This window comes from Manis pentadactyla, chromosome 11 (assembly GCF_030020395.1).
Source record: "Manis pentadactyla isolate mManPen7 chromosome 11, mManPen7.hap1, whole genome shotgun sequence".
Classification (NCBI taxonomy): Eukaryota; Metazoa; Chordata; class Mammalia; order Pholidota; family Manidae; genus Manis; species Manis pentadactyla.
Window position 1 is genome coordinate 72,273,402 of NC_080029.1, and position 25,566 is coordinate 72,298,967.

Below are 25,566 nucleotides of genomic sequence, written 5' to 3' on the forward strand. Positions count from 1 at the left end.
TACAACCCTAAAAAAATAGTACATATCTATCAATAATCACTTTAAATGCAAATGAAACTGAATGCACCAATCAAAAGACATAGAGTAGCAGAATGGATAAGAAAACAAGACCCGTCTATATGCTGCCTTCAAGAAACTCATTTCAGACCTAAAGACATACACAGACCAAAAGTGAAGGGATGGAAAAAGATATTCCATGCAAATAATAGGGAGAAGAAAACAAGAGTAGCGGTACTTATGTCAGACAAAATTGATTTTAAAACAAAAAAAGTAATAAGAGACAAAGAAGGACATTACATAATGTTAAAGGGGTCATTCCAACAAGAGGCTTTAACCATTATAAATATTCATGAACCCAACATAGGAGCACCTAAATATGTAAAACAAAAACTAACAGAATTAAATGAGGAAATAGATTGCAACACACTCATTTTAGGAGATTTCAACACATCACCCACATCAATAGATCAACCAGACAGAAAATAAATAAGGAAATAGATGCACTGAACAATATATTAGATCAGATAGACCTAACATATCTACAGAACACTCCACCCTAAAGCTGCAGGATACACATTTTTGTCAAATGTACATGGAATGTTCTCCAGAATAGATCCTATACTAGGCCCCAGAAGAGCCTCAATAAATTCAAAAAGATTGAAATTCTATCAAGTATCTTCTCAGACAATGGTATTAAACTAGAAATAAATTACACAAAACAAAGACACAAAAGAAGGCTAAACAACATGCTTCTAAATAATCAATGGATCAATGAACAAATAAAAACAGAAATCAAATAATACATGGAGACAATTGAAAACAAAAACACCACAGCCCAAAATCTGTATGATTCAGCAAAGGCAGTTCTAAGAGGAAAGTATACCGCAATACAGGGTTACCTCAAGACTATTTCCATCTAAAAAAGTTTCTTTAACATATTCTCTAAGGCTGGTTTATTGTGAATTCTTTTAACCTTTGTTTATCTGGAAGACTTAATCTCTCCTTCAATTCTGATAACCTTGCTGGGTAGATTATTCTTGGTTGTAGATTTTTTCCCTTTCAATACTTTACATATTTCATGCCACTCCCTTCTGTCCTGTAAAGTTTCTGCTGAGAAATACGCTGATAGCCTGTGGAGTTTCCCTTATTGGTAGCTGTCTGTCTTTCTCTTGCTGCTTTTAAGATTCTCTTTTTTTTTATTTTTGCCATTTTAATTACTAAGTGTCTTAGAGTTGTTCTTCTTGGGTTTATCCTTTTAGGGCCTCTCTGTGCTTCCAGAACCTGGAGTTCCCCAGACTAGAGAGTTTTAAGCAATTATTTCTTCAAATAGACTTTCTACCCCTTTGCCTCTCTCTCCTCCATTTGGGACCCCTAATATGTGAATATTGTTTCATTTAGCATTGTCACAAAGTTGTCTTGAGATGTTCAGATTTTTAGGAAGTCTTTTTTCTCTCTGTATTCCTCACCTTGGTTACTCTGGACTTCTTTCTCCATCTTAAAACTCACTGATATGTTCCTCTGCTTCCTGCAACCTATTATTCATTCCTTCAATTGTATTTTTCACTGTGGTTATTGTATTCTTTAGCTCTGACTGGATCTTTTTTACATTTCTCTCTCTGTTGAAATTCTCTTTGAGCTCCTGAATTGATTTTCCCATTTCAGTGATCATCTTTATGACTGTTACTTTGAATTCTGTATCAGGAAGACTGCTTATCCTATTTCATTTAGCACTATGTCTGGTGTTTTATCTTGTTCTTTTGTTTCGAACATATTCCTGTGCTTTCTCATTTTGTCTGGGTCTCTGTGTTTCTTCCTTTGTATTAGATAGATCAGCTATGCCTTCTGGTCTTGAGAGTAGTGGCTTTACATATTAGGCATCCTGTGGTATCCAGGATGCTGGCTCTGCTCACCAGAGCCTGACTCTCTGCTGCAGCTAAGCCATGATGACTGTTGGTGGGCTGTGGGCAGGGACCATCTTTCTGCCTGTCTGCCAGCCATGACTGATCCCCACAGCTAGTCTCTGCATGCCTTTTGTGTGACATGAGGCACTTCTGCTGGAATTTGTTTTGGACAGGGTCGCCCTCTTTCTGTCAGTCAGCAAATGGCACACCACCCCTGGGAAGAGTGCACCAGGTGGGGCAGCTATGCAAGTGAACACTCAGGAGAGTCAGCAGGGCAGGTGGAGAGTTTCAGAGATGGCTCCTGCAAGTATCTGGCTAGTTGGGCTGAGAGAGGAGTGGAAAAGTGCTGTCTGTCTACCCTTTCTCCTAGAGAGAGAGCTCCTTTCAACCCTTGCCCTTTTAGCACACTAACACTTCTTGAAGCTAGCATATATTTCAAACTGCCACCTCTGTACTAGGTTTCAGCAGGACCCACGGAGGTTTGTGCCTGTCCTCCACAAACAACAGAAGTCTCAGCCTCCCTGAGGGCTCCAACTCCTCCTGGTGTCCAGCCCCATTAATCACGAAAGCCAAGGGCAATGTGGACTTGTGTTCCCAGAGCAGATTTCCAGGGCCAAGCGTTCAGGATTCCTGAGCTCTTATCCCCTCCCTGCTTCATTCTCTCCCTCCTGCTTGTGGACTGGGATGCAAGGAGGGCTTGGGTCCCAACTGATCACAGCTCGGCCCCTTTACCCTTCTCAATATAGTCTTCTCCTCTCCAGTTGTACATTGTCCATTCTGCAGACTTCAGGTCATTGTAAAGGTTGCTTGATATAACTGATGTAGATGATTTGATATAGCTGCTTCCTCAGTGTATATGTGGGATGAAGTTTTCACTATGCCCTTCTAATCCACCATCTTCCCTGGAGCTTTCCTTATGTGACTTCTTATTTACATTTTTAACCCCAGATTCTACCATGTAACAGATCAGATGTCTGAAAAAGCTCAGAGACAAGTAGTAGGGGAAGTTTCCAGGTGAAAAGGAAACTTTACTACACATGTACCCAGGAGACATATAATACAGTCTCCTGATATTAAATAAAATAGACTGAAGGAACCAGATAAGCTTGAATCCTTCTCAACCCTATTAAAAAAAATATTCCAGGAAATATGCCACTTACTCCTTTTCAATGAGCTCTCTCCAGATGTATAAAAGGACTTTGGTTAGTCAGTCTTACAGAGTAACTGCCAGAGCCAGCTCTCCAAATGGTAATGAATTCATCAATAATGACAGCATGGAAGTGTTGAGGCTGTCCTTCATTTTCTTATACCTGATGTACCAAAAAAATGAGAGAATGTCAATTCTACCCTGCTGTGGCCTAATTTCTTTAAATGCAAAATTTACAGTCAAGCCAAGTACTAAAATAAGAGTACCCTTCCATGAGGAGTAGTGGACAATCATTAAAAATTTTATTCTAAATTCAGAGATAATTCTTCTGATTGCTCAATTATATTGTTAATAATGAGGAAACATGCACAAAAGAAGGAGAGAGTTTAAGTTTTATTGGATATAGTATAACATATTAAATATTTATTGACTCCAACAAACTGTGCACTCATTTAAATGGTATACATTCAGATACCCTTCATGACTTCTGTGTAAGAGTGGCCAGATTCTAAAAAAAGCAGAAGAAAGGTGATATTGTGGCTTCAAAACTTCACTTCTTTTTATGTCCTGCCTTTCCTGTCACATAGTAGATAATTGGTAATCATATTTTAAGGTCAGAATATAACATCTGAGAACAAGCAACAATAAATTGCATAGTGGAGCTCTGGAGAGCTGATCATGACTCTGTGTTTTGTCTATAACAGTGCCTACTGCTGAATGAAGTTGCCACAAACTCACCAGCACAGTAGATGGTGTCTTGACTTGAATATTCTGAACTTACAAGGTCTTACTAAATTTGGGAATGACTATCCAAGCCAATTAAAGAAGAATAAGCGAGTAAAGAAATTTAAGGGACTTACAGAAATAAAAATCAAGAGTCATGAGAAAGTAGATATCATGAGTAAGCAGAAGGCAGGAAGTAAAAATAGAAAAGCAAGAAGTGGACACATATAAAAAGTAGAGAAATAAAAGGAACAGCAGAGTGACTAGAAAAGGGGGCAAAGGAGTGCACCCTCTGATGGGACAGCTAGAAGTTCCTGGGGGCACCAAAAGAACTGGAGGCCTGAATATTTGGTTACTAAAGCAGCTTCTTGGCCTTACTTCTCCTATAATCTTACAATAGATTCCCATTATGAGTAGAGAACCTAACATGTTTATTTTTTTATCACCTGGAAGTACCTCAATAATGCAATGGGAAAGTATAAAGAAAATGCATGTGTTTGTGGTGAGAAGAATTTCTAAGTGTATTTTTCTCTGGACTCTAACCAGTAGCAAAGCTCTGAGCTCTTAATCCTCAGAATCACATTTCTCTGTTCGATCTCTTTCATCTTACTGTTACTACACTGTCAACTGATATTTCTCCATCATGAGTCAATGTCCCCACATAGTACTTAGCCTACCAGAAAAATGTGACATTAAAATAATACCATCTATTTTCAGGTATGCTAAAGTGTCCTCTTAATTCACTGATAGAAATCATAATAAATATATTAAACCACTAGTCATAAAAAAGCAATGTTTAAATCAAAACATTGCGTGAAATAAGATGATCTCTCTCTAACACACTGTCCCTAACCAGTATTTGATCATCCTTAATCTTCTGACTTCAACCGATATATCCTGCTTTGAAAACCTCCCATAATGGAACCTAGAATATCTTAAAAAGTCACTTTTTCACTTCTCCCAGAATCATCCTTCTACAAGGTTAAGCAGATATTCATTAATCACACCTATCACTTCCACCATATACTATAGCCAAAGCAGTTATGGAGCCTGCTCAGATTTAAGGAGTGAAGAAATAGACCACATCTTGATGAGAGAGTAGTAAAGTCACACTGCTGGAGCACACAGGATGGGGAATATAGTTGTGGCCATCTTTGAATACAATCTTCCAGTCTCCAAAATTAGAATGTAAGCACAGATACATTTTACAAACCTTCCACACTTTCTCTATCCCTATAGTATTAGCACAATACTTGGCACATAGTGGATATTTTTACAAATATTATTTTCCAAGCAAGCATTGAAATATTTCTAGAACTAATACACACTATACAAAAGGTAGAGGTTTATTGCTTCTTTTGGGTTTAATTTGGTGAGAGGATGCTACCTATAAAAAAAAGGCTTAAATCTTTGCCTGAAATAATATTGTCTGCCTCATATTTTCCACCAGGAAAAAGGCAATCTCTATTCTGAGGACTTCAGGTTCTAACAGTTGCATGCAGTAAATATATTTTTATTATTACAAGGTTACATTTAATCTCTGGATGTTGAATATGCATATGCTTAATCTGAGGTTGTTTTGTCTTTCCCCAAAGGATGACTGAAATTTACTTTTAAAAGATCCATGTAGCACTTTTATCAGACAAAACAAACAAACAACAAACAACAGCCTTCAATACTCTAGATAAAGAACCTCCTTTTGATTGTTACCAGGCAGACCTTGTTTGAAGATTCCCTCTGTGCTCGACATGCACTGGCTCATATTCATCACTATTGATAGTCTCATATGTGTCACTGTCCAGCAAAAATCTTATCTGTTACTATTAATAAGCTCTCCTTTGCCATATTGATTAGTTGCTTATCTGAGCATTACAGACAACAACCTCCCTGCCTGTCTCAGAAGCCTCATATTAGTCAGAATGGTACCTCTAACTCTTTGCTTCCTATCTTCATGACTTTAAACACACACAACTTTGACCTTAGATATTTTCTTTCGTACCTCTGTCTTAGCACTTAGATATCTCCCTGTACCTTGCTGCAGTATAACTCTCAGATGACTAAACTTGTTCTGTCCATTTGCTACAGTGCTCTCTGTAAGTTGGGTATGGATCCTTCACCTAACCTAAAAATGGCAGAAATGTCCTGAGGTAAAGTGAAATGTCTCTAAATAACATGCACACAAGAAATTTTATAACAATATCCTCAAATACCCCATTTTGGCATGACCTAACCCCATTTCTTGATAACAATAACATTAATTAAATGGAACTGGCATACAACTATTATATCTGGTATGGTACATCAGCTTTACAGAGCATGAATTATACATTAGGAAGGAAAGGAGGAGCTTGTTCTCCACTTAGCCATAAAATGTGCTCAAAGATTCAGATGTTACTGAAACTTCATAGAGCACTAGTCGGTTGAATCACCAGGAATTTATTTAATTAGCATCTCCACCTAGAAAATACTTTATCCTAAAAAACAAGGCATGCCAATTCAATTTGAAAATAATGTGCCAAGTTTGGAGGAAGAGGAAGTTATGAACAGGTGATTTAGTCTTCAGTTTGGTCTCAGTCTCACATCTGTATTGTAGGTAAACTGGCTTCAAGAGAAAAGAAAGGCTATTTTCACCAAAATCCCCACGAGATATTGGGAGCACGAAGTTGCTACACAATGGGACACATGTATTCAAGCACAACATCTCTGTCTCTAAGCACAGACAAGAATGACCACATGGACCTTCCTCAACATCAACAGTAACTTTAGTTTTTCCATAGCAGAGCAGCTGAGTTCAGCAGAGCAGTGACATAACTCAATTTCAGTGATTATCTTCTAGAGACCTTGCATTATCATCAGCCCTAAAGTTCTTGTGAAGGACTGTTAGGGCACTATCTTAGCAGTATATGTTACTTTAGAAATATGAAGCAAGAACCACAGCAAGGAGAAGAAAAAAAGTTATGCCAGAAGTCCTAAAGTAATTGGAGAAATTCTGAGAGGAGCTGCAGGTCCCACAATAAGAAATTGAAGGAAATTGAAAAAAGCACTATCGATTTTAGGTGTTTTTCCTGTACTTAAATAATCCCAAAAAACAAGAGATGAATTAAGAAATATAATCCAGAAAAAAAACACAGCTATGCAGATGGTGGATAAATATTTGGAATAGGACATTGTGCAAATTTAGGATCCTGTTCACATCCTGGCAAACGGCAAAAGGGTCAAAGTATAATCTTCATCCAATGCAATCAGATAAAATGGTAATGCACACACATAGAATAGCACAGTGCCAAAAATGAGGAGAGATGGTGAATGTTGACTGCTGGCTTCTGTACTCCTGCTCCTTTGTAATCTCTCCCCTGTCCACTTTTCCATCTTTCGTTATTTTCCTTATAAATATTAAGAATATTGGATAGGGCCATTGATCTGTACCTTCACATAAAATATACCTGATATATGGGATAGAAAACATTTTAAAAATAGATCACGCATAAAATTGGAAGAAAAAAATCCCATAGCACATTCAGCTAAAGTCACTGTTTCTTATTTAGGATGCTATTATAGCACCTTTGCTAGAATGCTGATTTCTAGAATTGTTCACTGTTAGCAATTCAACATAAAATTCCAGAAGTATGTCATATGAGATTTCACCAAATATAAGTTAATCAGGTTCTTTTAATTCTCTGCATACATTTTCTCTAAATAACACATACTATCCTTAAGAAAATGAGTTCTAAAATATGATCAAAGCAGAAATAACCTGTTCCCTGTGGAAACACAAAGGTTCTAGCTGGTACCTTTTCAATTTATATAAACAAAGACAAATAGGTTAATTTTGTTTATTGTTTTTCTTATGGCTCTCAGCCAGTATTTCATTTATACAAATGTTTTTTATTAAAACACTCTTTTAAAAGGGTGTTACCTCAAGACAAAGAAGACTCATGGTATAATTGGCATGAGTATGTTACGTAAAATTGAATTATGTTAGCTAGCATTCCTCTAATTACCATTTTTTCATGGGCATCCATTTTTCAACAATAATATTAGAAAATAATTAATACCTTCAGGACAAGGACCTGAACTTTATGCAAATATAGATTAGAGAAGTCCAAATTATTTTTTAATGAGCTATATGCATTATGTCTCCCTATCTAGAGTTCATCTGGACCATGGCATTAAATAAGCTTAGAGTTAATTAAGCGTATTATAACTATTCCCGGCTTCTGCCTTTATTAGTATGATTCTGCTAGCTCAGAGGCACTCAGCAAACATGGAAATACTTTATCAACACCCCACTCCAAAACACCTTGAAATATTTAAATCCTTTCTATACTCTTGAGATGATTCTAGAAGCTCAAACCTATTGGATCCTTTTTGAAATCCATTACTTTTCTATTTATACAAATATGAAGTGCAAGAATATAGGAAGCTTCTTTTGTAGATAGTGATTTATATTAATAAGAGCATTGTCAAATAATTGCTCTTGAGCACAACCACACATGAAGGTACGATATCTCTTCCCACAGCGATACTGGCTCAGGCATCAGCAGATTAAATGAACAGACTTGCTTCATATTTTACTATGCTAAACTGAATACAAGTTATGATAGAAAATTTCAACATGCAAATGAAATCAGAAGAGTTTTTCTAATTTTCAGGAAGGAAATGAGAGAATCAATCTTTCAGTTAAAAAAAGAAAATCTGCAGACCATTCATTAATAGCTGATCACATTTTGGCAGCACCAAACTAATTTCACTTATACCTACTCAGATGGAGTTAGTTAGAAAAGCAAACCCTTTGGAACAAATCCTACCAAAATGTCTCCACAATTTGAAAGAAACATCAATTATATGGAATAATCCTATGGAAAAAAACACCATGAATATCAACAGAAAAGCAATAGACATTTGTGTTCTACTAGAGACTCAGCAAGGGAAGAAAAAAGCAGAGTCGAGATATATTTTCCATGGATCTGGTTCACATTCTACTATACTTCCTATAGCCATATTTCCACAGCTGGGGCAAAACCCTTTTTACAGGAGATTGCTTTGACATTTTAAGAGTTATCTCCCTAGTCCCTTCTATATAATTCTGTGATGAAATAACAAACTCAGGCACCCTGAAAAGGTGGTAGGGTATCAAAAAGACAATAGATTTTGGATTCAGACAAACTAGCCTTTAAATATAAGCACAGCCATTCACTACATGAATTACTTTATAAAATCAGTTAACTTTACTTATAGAAAGAACTGAGGCTGAGGAAAGAGAATTCATACCCAAACAGAACCATCAAAGGAAAAAGATCCAGCAGGTTTTCTGGAAGATAATGTGTGCTCAATAATTACTGGGTCACTTACTCCCTTTTCTTTAGGCTTCATACCTAATTTTCTATGCTAGTGGCTGCTACTCAAAAACTTTATATTCTTCATGTTATTTGGGCTTTAATTACTTTATATTCTACATTAACCCTAGGTGTTCACAAGTTTTGATTACATATCCCTAACATTTGAAATCCTCAAGACTTTCTCTTCTCACCACCTCATCCCACTCCTCTCCTAGGTCCAGAGGAAAAAAACAGAACAATGGTCAATGGAATTAACATTATTAGGCTTTTGCACTAGAAAGTGAAGCTTCTATTAGGAAGAATAAAGGAATTTTAAAGAGAGGTAAACCTAGGTAAACATATTCTTGGTCCTCTTGAATCACTTTTCTCTTGAAATACTCTCCTTCTCGGAATTCTTGAGGCTGGTAGCCTCCCTTTCCTGTTAGAAGATAAATTGTTCTCCACACCCACAACCCCAGAGGAAGAGCTGAAGAGAAAGAAACTAAGGAGAAGGCTGCATAGGCCTGCCCATTGTTTAGGCCAAGGTAATCTTCATGCTACACAGGAAGCACAGCTTTGTTCTCTAGAGAGCTGGACACGTAAGCATTTCAAAGCCAAATGAGTAATTCTTTTTCTTCTCATGAAATGATATGTCTGTATATATACATGATGGGCAAGGAGGGCTGCAAATGCTGTATGAGACAGGTAGGTGATTCAGAAGTTCAAATCCTATCTACAAACTATCACTATAGCTCCAGTAGTTATAAGGATGTAAGCTAGTTTGCATGAGCTCCATACAAAACACTTTACAATATTATAAAACATAATTTTATTACTTTACTAAAAGCATAAAGATTTAGTACCTCATAAAGAATTGTCTTTTCCAAAAAAAAAGAATAAAATATCTGATCATATAATTTACAAGAGCTCTTTTAGATTACATATTCAGATAATTATTTATGAAAATATTAATTTTTGATGGGCTAGTGTGGTAGGCTGAATATTAGCCCCCCAAAATATCTGTATGCTAATCCCTGGAACCTGTGAATGTCATTCAATACGGCAAAAGGAAATGTGCAAATGTGATTAAGTTAAGGATCTTAAATTACAGAGATTATCTTACATTATCCAGATAGACCCTAAATGTCATCACCCAGGTCTCTATATGACAGATGTAGAGGGAGTTTACTATATAAGAGGAAAAGGTGATGTGATCATGTTGTTGGCTTTGAAGATGGAAAAAAAGGCCACGGCCCATGGAATAAAAGGTGTTCATCTCTAGAAGCTAGAAAAAGGCAAGGAAACAGACTGTCCCATAGAGCTTCGCTAAGGAGTATGGACTTGCTGATACCTTAGTTTTGGCCCAGGTTTTTGGGCCCATTTGAGCTGCTGACCTTCAGAACTATAAGACAATACAAGTTTGTTGCTTTAAGCCAATAAATTAGTAGTAATTTATTATAAATTATAGAAATGTGTTACAGTAATTTGCCATGGGAAACTAGTATCATCAGAAATGTCTAACTAAGTAGAAATTTACTGATCAAATAATTTGGGGATGTGCACCAGAAAAAAGATTTTTTCCAAATTCTCCATACTTAACTAGGTTTCTCTTGTATTCATATGCTGCAACAACATAGCACAATCCCCTCTCATTGCATTCCTCATGTACTCTGGAATTGAATTATTTAGTTGTGTCTCTTCTCCACAAAACAGAAAGTCCATGAGAGCAGAGTCCATGTCTGCCTTGTTAGTATCTGTATCCTTGGAGCCAAGCACAGCGACATGCAGCATCATCTGATAAATATCTGTTGAAAAGATGAATAAGCAAATGAGAGAATGAAAAAAAAATTCTTTAAGAATTGTGCAAAGCACAGAAAAACAAGGTAAGGTGACATACGAAGAAAAGAAAACCCTTATCAAATTGTTGGTCAGTGTAGAGGAAAAGACAACTGATTAAGGAGGTTGTTTCATGTTTTTTTCTTGATCACCTTTGCTAACTTTTCAGAAGAAAGGCACAAAAAAGGCAGACAGAATGAAACCAAAGTTGTGTATAATTCATAAACTTTTAAATGGACCTTAAGTAATCAAATGTACAGGTTTATAGGTAAGCACAGGATAAAACTAATTTAAATCTTTAAAGAAATCTAGTCTATTTCTTTTGTTATATTTAAAATACATTTCATTGCAGTTTTATGTAATAAATATTGTTATGCTATGTTTTGTTATTATATACCCTGAACTATGATCCTTAGTAACCCACGACAAATGCAGTTCTCGAGAAGTCAAAACCTGAAAGTCGATTCAAGGAGGAATCTGAGCCTCAGAGCCAAAAGGCTTGTACGTGCTTGTGTTTTCATTTCCCGTCTATGCAGGGAAGAAAACACTCAATGAAGCTTTATTTTCCTCAACAATCAACTTCTCTTTAAAACACACTTATCATGTAAAAATATGAAGTTCTGCTTTGATAGCACCTGGATCACCCATGTGGCAGCTTATTTGTCCAGTGACTTGCTTGTCAACTATTCATTTTCCAGACATGAGGTCTAGGATTTTTCCCTTAATCATTTGTATCTAACATACGTTAAAACCTTAGACGTTTTTAAGTGTTTACTATTACTGCATGCATTTCAGTCATAGCAACTCGAAGAGATATGCATCCCAAACAAAATGCTTCCTCCAAGCAGAAGTGTATATCCTGGGATCTTCTGCACCTGTTAATCTGAAAAGCAAAATTTGGATCTGGTACTTCATTTTTTTAAATTTTTATTTGAGCAGTTTTGTGCAGCTGTTCAAACTAGTATGCTAATAGGAAAATCAAATATCATTTATTCAGAAGGGGAATTAACTTTTATAATAACACATATTTCACAAATTCCCCATGTAGATAAATATTGTTTTTCCCCACATTTAGATTCCCTTTACAAAGATTTGTTCTGTGTCACCAAATCTTCTTGTCTCTATAGTTTAGGACTATATATGAATATACAAATAAACTGGAGCATCAGAGTCACACACTGCAAACCAATATTAATACTAATGCCATTAGTATCTTACTAAGAACCTCTCAAAATTAATATATAGTAATATGGAGTATAGTGAAAGGCCAATGAAATAACCCTCACTGGAATGTTAGTGTATATATTTGGCACTATAAAAGATATAAATTCCAATGAAGTAAATTCTCAGTTGCATATAATATATAAAAATATGCCTGCCTCAGTATAAACAAGGCTGTTTGAAAATATTTCTAAAACCCCATAGCAATTAAGAAAATATAAGAAATTATAGTTCAAAAGATATCTTATTTCAAATTAATTTCATATATAATTTATATTTATAATTTATATATAATATAAACATATTTACCTAGTTTATATTTGTCTTATATTAATATATTTTTATATATAAAAATATAATAAATTTCATATTATTAATGAAGATTGAAGGGTTTTTTTTTCCCCTGCTTTACAAGTTTACTTAATTTCCCCAGTAACCTAAGAAGGAAACATAAGTTTTCTCCTAATGTATACTACAGAGATTTTGTGAAAACAAATGATATGTTTAAATATATTTCAAATGTCTTAAGACAAAAGTTTGATGACCATTTAGAGTAGTCCTATTACCACACTTTCTTGACTCTAAGATGCATATATTTCTATACTTTTATATCAGTACATTTGTATGTAACTTATATTCAATAAAATTTCACAAATGGATTTTTTTTTCTTTTATTAGTGATAGATGATAATGGTGCATCTAACACTGATGTCACCTTAGCTTGGTGAAATCTAGTAAATAAATTATGTAGCATATAAGTAAAGCAAATATATATTTTATCTCTCCTTATATCATGAAGTATACAGAAAAAATCATAAAATATAATTAAATATTTAAAGTCATAACCTAGAATTACATATTAGGAAATGTATTAAATAAATGTTAGATGCTTTTCTGTGAAGTGTAAGATTCACTTACAAAGAGAAAGTGCAGTTACCCCTTGAACAATACACAGGTTAGCAGCACTGACCAATCCACATAGTTGAAAATCCATGTGTAACTATTGATTCCCCAAAAACTTACCTAATGACAGCCTACTGTTGACAAGAAGACTTACTCATAACACAAACAGTCAATTAACACATACTTTGTATGTTATGTGTATTATATACTGTATTCTTACAATAAAGTAAGCTAGGGAAAAGAAAATGTTTTTTCAAATAACCACAAATAGCCAAAAATATTTCTAATATATTTGTTGAAAAAAATCTGTGTTAAGGTGACCTACACAGTTTAAATCCTTGTTGTTCAAGGGTCAGTTGTAATGGCATATAAATGTGAAAGATCTGTAGGGCAGCATCTACCTATCTGAAGTCCTTAAGTTTGAAAGCATGTTCATAAATTAGAGGTGGAAAAAACTACTTGGTACCTTCCTTTTGTTACCAAAACAATTTTACAAATTAACACTGCCTCACAGGTCTAAAATTCATACAACAGATTAGTGTGCTACTAAGAGAAATGTATGGTGCTTCTTTAGAAAAGAAGTATCATTTTTTTTCTTTATTTTTCTTAAGGTACCATTGATATACAATCTTATGAAGGTTCCATATGAGCAACATTGTGGTTAAGAAGTATCATTTTCATAACATCATTAATATGAGAAAAGGTAAGCAGGCATCAACCTGTGTCAAAAGATTCTAGGCTGGATCATGGGAAGATGGCATGAGTAGTTCAGTGGAAATCTCCTCCCAAAAACATATATATTTATGAAAATACAATAAATACAAATATTCTTATAAAAGGCACCAGTGGATAAAGTACAACAGCCAGGATACATCTACATCTGCGAGAACTCAACATCACATGAAGGGGGTAAGATACAAGCTGCGGCCAGGTGGGATTGGAATGCACCCCCCACCCCAGAACCCAGTGGGAAGAAAGGAGTCAGAACGGGGAGGGAGTGAAAGCCCAGGACTGCTAAACAACCAGCTATAGAAATCCGCACCTGGAGCACAAACACAAGGTGCATGGGGTATTAGAGAACACAGGGGGGATATTAGAGAAATAGAAAAGCAAAACCTGTGGGCAGGTCCCCACAACTGGTGCCCCTGAGACAAAAGAAAAGCGAGTGCTTCTTGCAAGTCTTAAAGAGACAGGGACCTCATAGCTGGAAAAAGTCATCCTGGCACACTTAGCCAGCAGCTGGGAAATCTGGGGAACTTTAGGCGCCCTAACCCCCTGGGCGGCAGCGCAGCTCTGAAGCCCCTCACAGCACTAAGCAGCCTGCTAGTCACTCCCCCAACAGGCATGGACCCTGACACACCAGCCCAGTAGTGGGAGAGTGGCAGCGAGTGCCGGGGGCAGCGGCGCCAGAGGGGAACAGAAGCAACCCGCGTGCGCCGGCAGTGCCAGAAGGGACTGGTAGCAGCTTGTGCAAGCCCACCACAGCAGCAACCGAGCAGTCCGGGAGCAGCTGGCGTGTGCCAGTGGCAGCGGCGCCAGAGGGGCATGGGAGAGGCCCGTGTGCACCTGCAGCAGTGTCAGAGGGAGCAGCCACACTCCAGTAGTGAACCAGAATTCCAGCCCAACGCACAGCCGCCTGGACCAGACCCAAAGGCCACTGCTGGTACGTAGCTGCACGGCAGGGGCGCCACTATCATGGAGGAGCGCACCTGGTGTGCCTGCCACTCCCCGCAGGACTCTGCGCTGCTCTGACGGAGACCCCGCCCACAGCAGCTTAGGGGATTAACCCGGTGGCTGCTCCAAGAGTGCAGGTAACCAACACAGGCAGCGGAGAAGGGCAAGGCATCCAGCAAGCAGGAAAGGACTTTCTTCTCCCAGCTGACAAACCCACAACATGCCTACAGCCACCGCTATCACCATGAAAAGGGAGAAAAATGTAGTTCAGTCTGAAATAGTTCAGACAACCCGTGAGAGAGGATCTGCAGAAACAGACCTAACCAGTCTCCTTGAAAAAGAATTCAAAATAAGAATCATAAACATGCTCACAGAGCTGCAGAGGAATGTACAAGAGCTAAGGGATGACGTCCGGAGGGAGATTACAGAAATGAAACAATCTCTGGAAGGATTTATAAGCAGAATGGATAAGATGCAAGAGGCCATTGATGGAATAGAAACCAGACAACAGGAACACATAGAAGCTGACTCAGAGAGAGACAAAAGGATCTCCAGGAATGAAACAATGTTAAGAGAACTGTGTGACCAAAACAAAAGGAACAATATCCGCATTATAGGGGTACCAGAAGAAGAAGAGAGAGAAAAAGGGATAGAAAGTGCCTTTGAAGAAATAATCGCTGAGAACTTCCCCAAACTGGGGGAGGAAACAGTTGCTCAGTCTACTGAAGCACAGAGAACTCCCAACAGAAGGGACCCAAAGAGGACAACAGCAAGACACATAATAATTAAAATGGCAAAGATCAAGAACAAATACAGAGTATTAAAGGAAGCCAGAGAGAGAAAAAAAGGTCACCTACAAAGGAAAAGCTATCAGGCTATCATCAGACTTCTCAACAGAAACCTTACAGACCAGAAGAGAATAGTATGATATATTTAATGCAATGAAACAGAAGGGCCTTGAACCAAGGATACTATATCCAGCTTGACTATAGTTTAAATATGAAGGAGGGATTAAACAATTCCCAGACAAGCAAAAGTTGAGAGAATTTGCCTCCCAGAAACCACCTCTACAGGGTATCTTAGAGGGACTGCTCTAGATGGGAGCACTCCTAAAAAGAGCACAGAACAAAACACCCAACATATGAAGAATGGAGGAGGAGGAATAAGAAGGGAGAGAAATAATCATCAGGCTGTGTGTATAATAGCCCAATAAGCAAGTTAAGTTAGACAGTAAGGTAGTAAAGAAGCTAACCTTGAACCTTTGGTAACCAAGAATCTAAAAATTGCAATGGCAATAAGTACATATCTTTCAATAATCACCCTAAATATAATTGGACTGAATGCACCAATCAAAAGACACAGAGTAATAGAATGGAAGAAAAAGCAAGACCCATCTATATGCTGCTTACAAGAGACACACCTCAAACCCAAAGACATGCACAGATTAAAAATCAAGGGATGGAAAAAGATATTTCATGCAAAAAACAGGGAGAAAAAAGTAGGTGTTGCAATACTAGTATCAGACAAAATAGACTCCAAAACAAAGAAAGTAACAAGAGATAAAGAAGGACATTACAGAATGATAAAGGGCTCAGTCCAACAAGAGGATATAACCATTATAAACATATCTGCATCCAATACAGGAGCACCAATATATGTGAAACAAATACTAACAGAATTAAAGGAGGAAACAGAATGCAAAGCATTCATTTTGGAAGACTTTAACACACCACTAACAAGGAGAGATCCACCAGACAGAAAATAAGTAAGGACACAGAGGCACTGAACAACACACTAGAACAGATGGACCTAATAGACATCTATAGAACTCTACATCCAAAAGCAACAGGATACACATTCTTCTCAAGTGCACATGGAACATTCTCCAGAATAGACCATATACTAGGCCACAAAAAGAGCCTCAGTAAATTCAAAAACATTGAAATTCTACCAACCAACTTTTCAGACCACAAGGTTATAAAACTAGAAATAAATTGCACAAAGAAAGCAAAAAGGCTCACGAACACATGGAGGCTTAACAACACGATCCTAAATAATCAATGAATTAATGACCAAATTAAAATGGAGAACCAGCAATATATGGAAACAAATGACAACAACACAAAGCCCCAACTTCTGTGGGATGCAGCAAAAGCAGTCTTAAGAGGAAAGTATATAGCAATCCAGGCATGTTTAAAGAAGGAAGAACAATCCGAAATGAATAGTCTAATGTCACAATTATCGAAAATGGAAAAAGAAGAATAACTAAGGCCTAAGGACAGCAGAAGGAGGGACATAATAAAGATGAGAGAAGAAATAAATAAAATTGAGAAGAATAAAACAATAGCAAAAATCAATGAAACCAAGAGCTGGTTCTTCAAGAAAATAAACAAAATAGATAAGCCCCTAGCCAAACTTACTAAGAGAAAAAGAGAGTCAACACACATCAACAGAATCAGAAATGAGAAAGGAAAAAATGACGATGGACCCCACAGAAATACAGAGAATTATTTAAGAATACTATGAAAACCTATATGCTAACAAGCTGGGAAACCTAGGAGAAATGGACAACTTCCTAGAAAAATACAACCTTCCAAGACTGACCCAGAAAGAAACAGAAAATCTAAATAGACCAATTACCAGGAATAAAATTGAAGTGGTAATCAAAAAACTACCCAAGAACAAAACCCCTGGGCCAGATGGATTTACCCGGAATTTTATCAGACATACAGGGAAGATATAATACCCTTTCTCCTTAAAGTTTTCCAAAAAATAGAAGAGGAGAGAATACTCCCAAACTCATTCTATGAAGCGAACATCACCCTAATACCAAAACCAGGCAAAGACCCCACCAAAAAAAGAAAACTATAGACCAATATCCCTGATGAATGTAGATGCAAAAACACTCAACAAAATATTAGCAAACCGAATTCAAAAATACATCAAAAGGATCATACACTATGACCAAGAGGGATTCATCCCAGGAATGCAAGGATGGTACAACATTCGAAAATCCATCAACATCATCCACCACATCAACAAAAAGAAAGACAAAAACCACATGATCATCTCCATAGATGCTGAAAAAGCATTTGACAAAATTCAACATCCATTCATGATAAAAACTCTCAACAAAATGGGAATAGAGGGCAAGTACCTCAACATAATAAAGGCCATATATGATAAACCCACAGCTAACATTATACTGAACAGTGAGAGGCTGACAGCTTTTCATCTGACATAGGAACAAGACAGGGATGCCCACTCTCCCCACTGTTATTCAACATAGTACTGGAGGTCCTAGCCACAGTAATTAGACAAAACAAAGAAATACAGGAATCCAGATTGGTAAAGAAGAAGTTAAACTGTCACTATTTGCAGATGACATGATATTGTACATAAAAAATCCTAAAGACTCCACTCCAAAACTACTAAAACTGGTATCAGAATTCAACAAAATTACAGGATACAAAATTAACACACAGAAATCTGTGGCTTTCCTATATTCTAACAATGAACCAACAGAAAGAGAAATCAGGAAAACAACTCCATTCACAATTGCATCAAAAAAAATAAAATACCTAGGAATAAACCTAACCAAGTAAGTGAAAGACTTATGCTCTGAAAACTACAAGTCACTCTTAAGAGAAATTAAAGAGGACACTAACAGATGGAAACTCATCCCATGCTCGTGGCTAGGAAGAATTAATATCGTCAAAATGTCCATCCTGCCCAAAGCAATATACAGATTCGATGCAATCCCTATCAAATAACCAACAGCATTCTTCAATGAACTGGAACAAATAGTTCAAAAATTCATAAGGAACTACCAAAGACCCCGAATAACCATAGCAATCCTGAGAGGGGAGAATAAAGTGGGGGTGATCTCACTCCCCAACTGTAAGCTCTGCTACAAGGCCACAGTAATCAAGACAATTTGGTACTGGCACAAGAACAGAGCCACAGACCAGTGGAATAGAGTAGAGACACCAAACATTAACTCAAACATATATGGTCAATTAATATATGATAAAGTAGCCATGGACATACAATGGGGAAATGACAGTCTCTTCAATAGATGGTGCTGGCAAAACTGGACAACTACATGTAAGAGAATGAAACTGGAACCCTGTCTAACCCCATACACAAAAGTTAATTCAAAATGGATCAAAGACTTGAATGTAAGTCATGAAACCATAAAACTCTTAGAAAAAAACATAGGCATAAATCTCATGGACATAAACATGAGTGACTTCTTTGTGAACATATCTCCCCGGGCAAGGGAAACAAAAGCAAAAATTAACAGGTGGGACTATATCAAGCTGGAAAGCTTCTGTACAGCAAAGTACACCATCAACAGAACAAAAAGGTATCCTAGAGTATGGGAGAATATATTCATACATGACAGATCCGATAAAGGGTTGACATCCAAAATGTATAAAGAGCTCACACGCCTCAACAAACAAAAAACAAATAATCCAATTAAAAAATGGGCAGAGGAGCTGAACAGACAGTTCTCTAAAGAAGAAATTCAGATGGCCAACAGACACATGAAAAGATGCTCCACTTCACTTGTCATCAGAGAAATGCAAACTAAAACCAAAATGAGATATCACCTCACACCAGTAAGGATTGCCACCATCCAAAAGACAAACAACAACAAATGTTGGCGAGGTTGTGGAGAAAGGGGAACCCTCCTACACTGCTGTTGGGAATGTAAACTAGTTCAATCATCGTGGAAAGCAGTATGGAGGTTCCTCAAAAAGCTCAAAATAGAAATACCATTTGACCCAGGAATTCCACTTCTAGGAATTTACCCTATGAATGCAGCACTCCAGTTTGAAAAAGACAGATGCACCCCTATGTTTATCGCAGCACTATTTACAATAGCCAAGAAATGGAAGCAACCTAAGAGTCCATCAGTCAATGAATGGATAAAGAAGATGTGGTACATATACACAATGGAATATTATTCAGCCATAAGAAGAAAACAAATCCTACCATTTGCAACAACATGGATGGTGCTAGAGGATATTATGCTCAGACAAATAAGCCAGGCGGAGAAAGACAAGTGCCAAATGATTTCACTATATATGGAGTATAAGAGCAAAGAAAAACTGAAGAAACAAAACAGCAGCAGACTCACAGAACCCAAGAATGGACTAACAGTTACCAAATGGAAAGGGACTGGGGAGGATGGGTGGGAAGGGAGGGATAAGGGCAAGAAAAAGAAGGGGGCATTATGATTAGCATATATAATGTGCAGGGAGTACAGGGCGGGCTCTACATCACAGAGAAGACAAGTAGTGATTTTGTAAAATCATCTTACTATTAGACATCTTACTACGCTGATACCCAGTGACTGTGAAGGGGTGTGTGTGGGGGGACTTGGTGAAGGGGGAGCCTAGTAAACATGATGTTCTTCATGTAATTGTAGATTAATGATACCAAAATAAAAATAATAAATAAAATAAAAAAATAAGAAAAGATTCTAGAGGATCCTGACAATCTTCAATTTAATAATCCGTGCCTAAGTCTCTCTCCCACAGTGCCTCATAGCCTCAATCCACTTGGTTAGGCATTGATGGTGAAATGCTATTATCAGAGATAGCTTCTCCTGAACTGCTATTAGCCATTAACATGCTAGGATAAAATAGCCTAACAGATTGGTTATCCATTAACAAATGACAGCCTAAGGAGCTACATGTTATAAATAGTAACAAGGAGATATGACCAAACTTGCAAAAAAGAGTCATATCAGATTCTAACTTTAATCAACTGGGCAGGCTAAGAAATTTTCATTGAGTGATATCAATGAGAGATGATGATAAGAAAGCTCCAAATGTACTAAGAGATATGGACTCTGGGCTAAAGTATGGAACTGTCATGATCAATCTCTGGCATACAAAGGAAAGAAAAATCACACAATGGCAACTTTATTTGCTGATTATCTGCTAGAATACCTGTTATACTAAGAACTTGCTTTTTGAGGGTTAAAAAGATCACCAAATGCTTTTCTCATTTTAGTAAATCATGGAATACTGACCTGGATTTTATTTCCATTAAGGTCATAACCTTACAGGAAGATAAATGAGATAAAATAATTTAACTCTGGAAACTATAGTACTTAAAGAAGAAGAGAGCAAATACTAAAAAAACAACCTTCTTTCCTTTATGGGTAAGAGAACAAACACAAGTCAATTTGGAATATGTAAAGAAATTATTCAAAAACCAATCATTCTAATATTGAACAAGGACTCACTCTATAAACGTATTTGAGCTGCTGAATACTTTGCATGCATAGTTCTGCCAGACTTTTGTGGTCTTTAGTCTCAGTCTGACATCTCCAATGCTCACACAGACTGTTTCAAAATGAAATTTCCAATACAAAGAAAGATCAGAGTATATTTAAATATGTTAGAGGCTGAAGGATCTGTCAGCAGAAAAGATCTCCAAGAAACTGTGATCTTTAAAAGACAGCTACTGTTCACCAACAAAACCCAAACAAAACATCATTTGGTCCAGAAGCTGAAGCTGAAGAATTTTTTGCAATCAGGTTTCAATTATTGACTTCTTAATTAATTTCTGTCTTCCAGTTCTTAATGGTAACTATTTCTAATCCATTTCTTGAAGAATAATACCATATGATGGAAACTGAAGTTCATTAAGATGCCAAATATTAGAAATGGGTGGGACCTTAGAATTGATTTAATAAAACATGTTACAGACATGGAACCTAAGGCCTAGAAAAGTGATTTGCCAAAGATTATACAGTTTAAGGCAAAAGGAGGGAACAGATCCTACATCTGATAACTCACTTTCGAGTGCTCTTTCCCCTAATATCATAATGTGTCTCCCTTAAAGCATTACGCTAAGCAGCTGAACGTGAGGCAATGATTTACTACATATCATACTGGAGTTTTGGCAGCATGTCACTATTTTTTAAAGCCACAGTTATCTGAGTTACTAAAGATTGACGGTACTATTTCAGTGGAGTTTATTGTTCACATGAAACTATTACAAAGTATAGTAAAAGATAGAACAAATTTGATTTTGAAGTTGACTTTTTGTGCTTAGAGCTTGTGATGAGGGAAAATGTTCTGACAGTTCAAGCTTACTCAAGCTTAATGACAAATCTAAATTGGAGCTTGAAGATAAAAGAAATTCTTTAGTGATGCCTCAGTTGTCATTGATTGCTATGAGCAATTTTAAAGCTATTCAAGATGAGAATTGCCAGCTTGGTTCTGAAACGGGAGAAAGTGGTACATAAGATTAGAGGCTGGTACAAATGCTATCTTGGTTTAAAAAGAGAGGACAGTTTTGTATCATATACATAGGTGACAATCGTGACTACATATAGACATTTATCAGCAGGAATGACTCAATGGATGTTCAGAGAAGTGTAAGCACCAGCTGTGCTAAGGAAGATGAAAATAAAAGGCGACTTGCTTTATAAGGATCACTGACAGCAAGATGGCTGAAAAAAAAGAAAAAAAGCAGTTGCTAAAGCTGAGAGCTAATAAAAAAATAATAAAAAACTATCTTCATAAATTATAGGATACCTTCTTCCTAATTGCTGAAAATCTTTGAACTAAAAAGATAGAGAGTCCATTTTGAGAAATTCAATTTCATCAAATGGAAAGTGAAAGCATCTCCAATTCTACATATACACTGAAGCTTTCATGCCCCATTTGCACGACTCATATTGAATCCCATAATAAGTTTCTCCCTATTGAGTCCAAATAAATGGCAGTTATCATAATGTTCTATTTTTAACTGATCTTTAAAGCCACTTTCTGCCTAGCATTTTATCCTTATAAAATATCCTAAGTTCTTAAAACTATTAATTAATGGATGCCCTTTCCCCTAAATAAGTTAATAGTGTCATAAATTTAAAAGTAGGAGCCAGAAATAGAGAAATTCAGCAGTCACCAAGATATTTTTCCACAAAAAAGGATTCTATCCACAACTAGGATAGATGATACCAGAAAAAATATATAGCCCCGACAGACATTTTTCTCTGGAACACCCATTCCTTAACTGTTATTCCCTAAATATACTGTGCATATTCACACTCAGTTCTTTTTTTATAAAGTTGTCCATCTACATGAAATAACTTTTCCAATATTCTTCCACTATACACCTAGTGTATATAATAATGCATTCTCAAGCCCTAATTCCTATATCACTTTAATGATTAGAAATCTTGTCAGAGAGAAATAAATAGTATTTCCACTGTATACACTACTAGAGTTTAACAGCATCACAAACCATTTGTTTATTTGCCCATTTCCTCCACCCTAGGATAGGAACTGCCTATATCATATGCCTCTGTATATGTCCCAGTACTTAATAAATTGACTATGATATAACAAGTACTTAAATATTTGTTGTATAAATGAGTGAAAGTGGACCTTATCACTAGGATTATGTACTTCATTGCTTCCTATGAAAATTGCAACAGACACCCCTGCCAGTGATTTTTTTTCTTTAATATATTTCACAAAAATTCACACTTTCACTCTAGTTTCCTATAGAAAAGCATTTCGCTATGTCAGTTTCCTAAGTACTTACTATTAATAAAGGAAACTGCAAAGCAATTGTATGAGTGTATTTAGTGTATTTGTATTATGAGACAGATAACATTTCTCTACATATTTTACAGTGATACAAAAAAATTCACCAATAAAGATATTTTTCTGTATATCTAGACTGAGACTGATAAATATTGAAATGCAAAGATGGTATTTCAGAAATTTCAGAATCTACTTCCTTTTGAAATCACATGTGGGTTAGAGGAAGAAGTACATCATACAAATAACTGTGTGTATTCACACACATTCATACCTTGTTAATTACTGACATCCTCACCTGCAGTATCACAGCTATTGGGATATCAGGAGATAGAGCCACACTATCTCATTGTATCATGCTGCCTGCCAATATATTTCCTCACACAATTCTTTTATAATAAATAAAAAATCTTCTATGTATTTCTTTTTGTTACTTGAGTAGACCTGGGCAAAAAATCCAGATGATCTGATAAAGTGAATTGGCAAAATCCAATATAAATCTAACAAACAAAAGCAAATATTTAAAATTATAAATTATGCCACATCAGGGGAAATCTCATAGTCCACACATGTTACACATTTACTTATAATATGTCCAGCCCCAACAGTCTGGGTATCTTCACTTATATATTTGCTTCTTTACTAGAAATAATCCTACTGGCAAAATTCCATTGATTTCTAAGCTGAAGTCTATAGAATCTTGCATTACTTTTCAATAAAAACACTACATCCCTGTTCATTTTCTTAATTTACTGTAATAAAAAGAAAAAAAAAGATTCACTTAAATGATCTGCCATGTGGGTCTTTGTTCCCTGTGAAGATACATATATAATGACGTTACCTTGAGTCAGAATAAAAATAATTCTGACCTTCTCAAGAATGTATATAGTCAGTTTAAAAATGAGATAATTACATTAGATAAGCCCTATTTTTATTCAAACAGACATGAAAAGGATCTAACATATTTTAAATTCTACCATAAAATATTTTACTAGAAAAAAAATAAATTTTTGTATTGTTTGTTTACGTTGTGAAATTACCAAGAAGTAAAACATTTCTAAGGTGTCATTAGAACACTATAACTCACAGTTGTGCAAAGATCAAATGTTTCTCTTTTTTAGTAACTCCCTGATTATTTCAAGAATGATAGTGATGCAAAGTGATAAAGAAGGGCTGCAATTTGGGTCTTATAGTAATAAAATTGCCCTGTGGTTTTCTGACATAATGAGGTAGAATCTTCCAGTGCCAAAATCACTCCAGAAGAGCTCTGGAAAAAGATAACGGTCCTACAAACCACAAATAATTTAATAAATTAAAAGATATGTGCTGAATACTATTTATAAGCCTGGAAAAGACAATGCAACCAATTAATGTATTTCCAGGAATAAATTTAAACACGAGCTCTATACATCACTCATCATTAATAATAAAAAAAAAAACTGATTTTCTGATAAATTTCTGATCACTACTTATCATCCAGTTGGTACCCTTGCCTGTCATGCCATATGACAGGAACTCATTTGAGAGTTGATAGAATGACTGAATAGTTGATGTCAGCTGTGTTCACTTCTATGAGTCTGAATATCCTGGAACTTACTGTGTATTTTTACTCACCCTGAAATTGGTTCATAATCCAGAAAGTCAAAAAGTCTGGATTATAAAATTTAATGCACCAACATAGTTCTTTTAATATATATTCTTTTAACTTTGAAGACATAACAATTATATTCTCAAAGTCTGTTTCACTAATACTGCTGAAAATGAGGTTTTATATTTTCTGAGCAGTAAACATCATTGATTAACAGGGTACCAATTTTTCATTCATTTGTTTTGCCCTTGTTAATTAAAAAATAGAAATCATTTTACATTCTGTATAGTAAAGTAGCTTACTTGCTCTTATAGAGATATATTCCCTGTTTTCTTACATCTAATTAATTCTACAATTATATTACCTCATGTTTCCTTCTAAAACATAATAATACATATATTCTCATGTGAGAAAAAAGAAAATCACATTCTGTCATGTCAAAGTACATTTATATGTTTAAGATTCTTAAAGTTTGCAAACCCAAAAGTCATCTGATTATTATGCTCTCAATACCCAGGCCTATATAACCCTCAACCTTGTAAACACTAGCGTACTTCTTTATAAATATAAAAAAAAAAATTAAATGACTAAGGTTTTTAAACAAAGCAAGCCTACATCAAACCTAGAAAAACTAGATTGATAAATGTAACCAAATGATAATCTGATATTAAATTATATTTTT

General features: G+C 36.0%; 1 long non-coding RNA gene across 2 annotated transcripts in view; it reads right to left on the minus strand.

Moving 5' to 3' along the window:
- Window positions 1-1,094: 1,094 nt before the first annotated feature.
- The window catches only part of LOC130679533 (uncharacterized), a 192,241-nt gene continuing 167,769 nt past the window's right edge, over window positions 1,095-25,566 (minus strand). Inside the window, exon 3 of one of the 2 annotated variants that reach the window (XR_008992526.1) lies at window positions 1,095-3,211. This is a non-coding gene — a long non-coding RNA (uncharacterized LOC130679533). Of the gene's footprint in view, window positions 3,212-10,592; window positions 10,895-25,566 lie in introns of those variants that run through there. The other variant, XR_008992525.1, reaches the window with a different exon arrangement.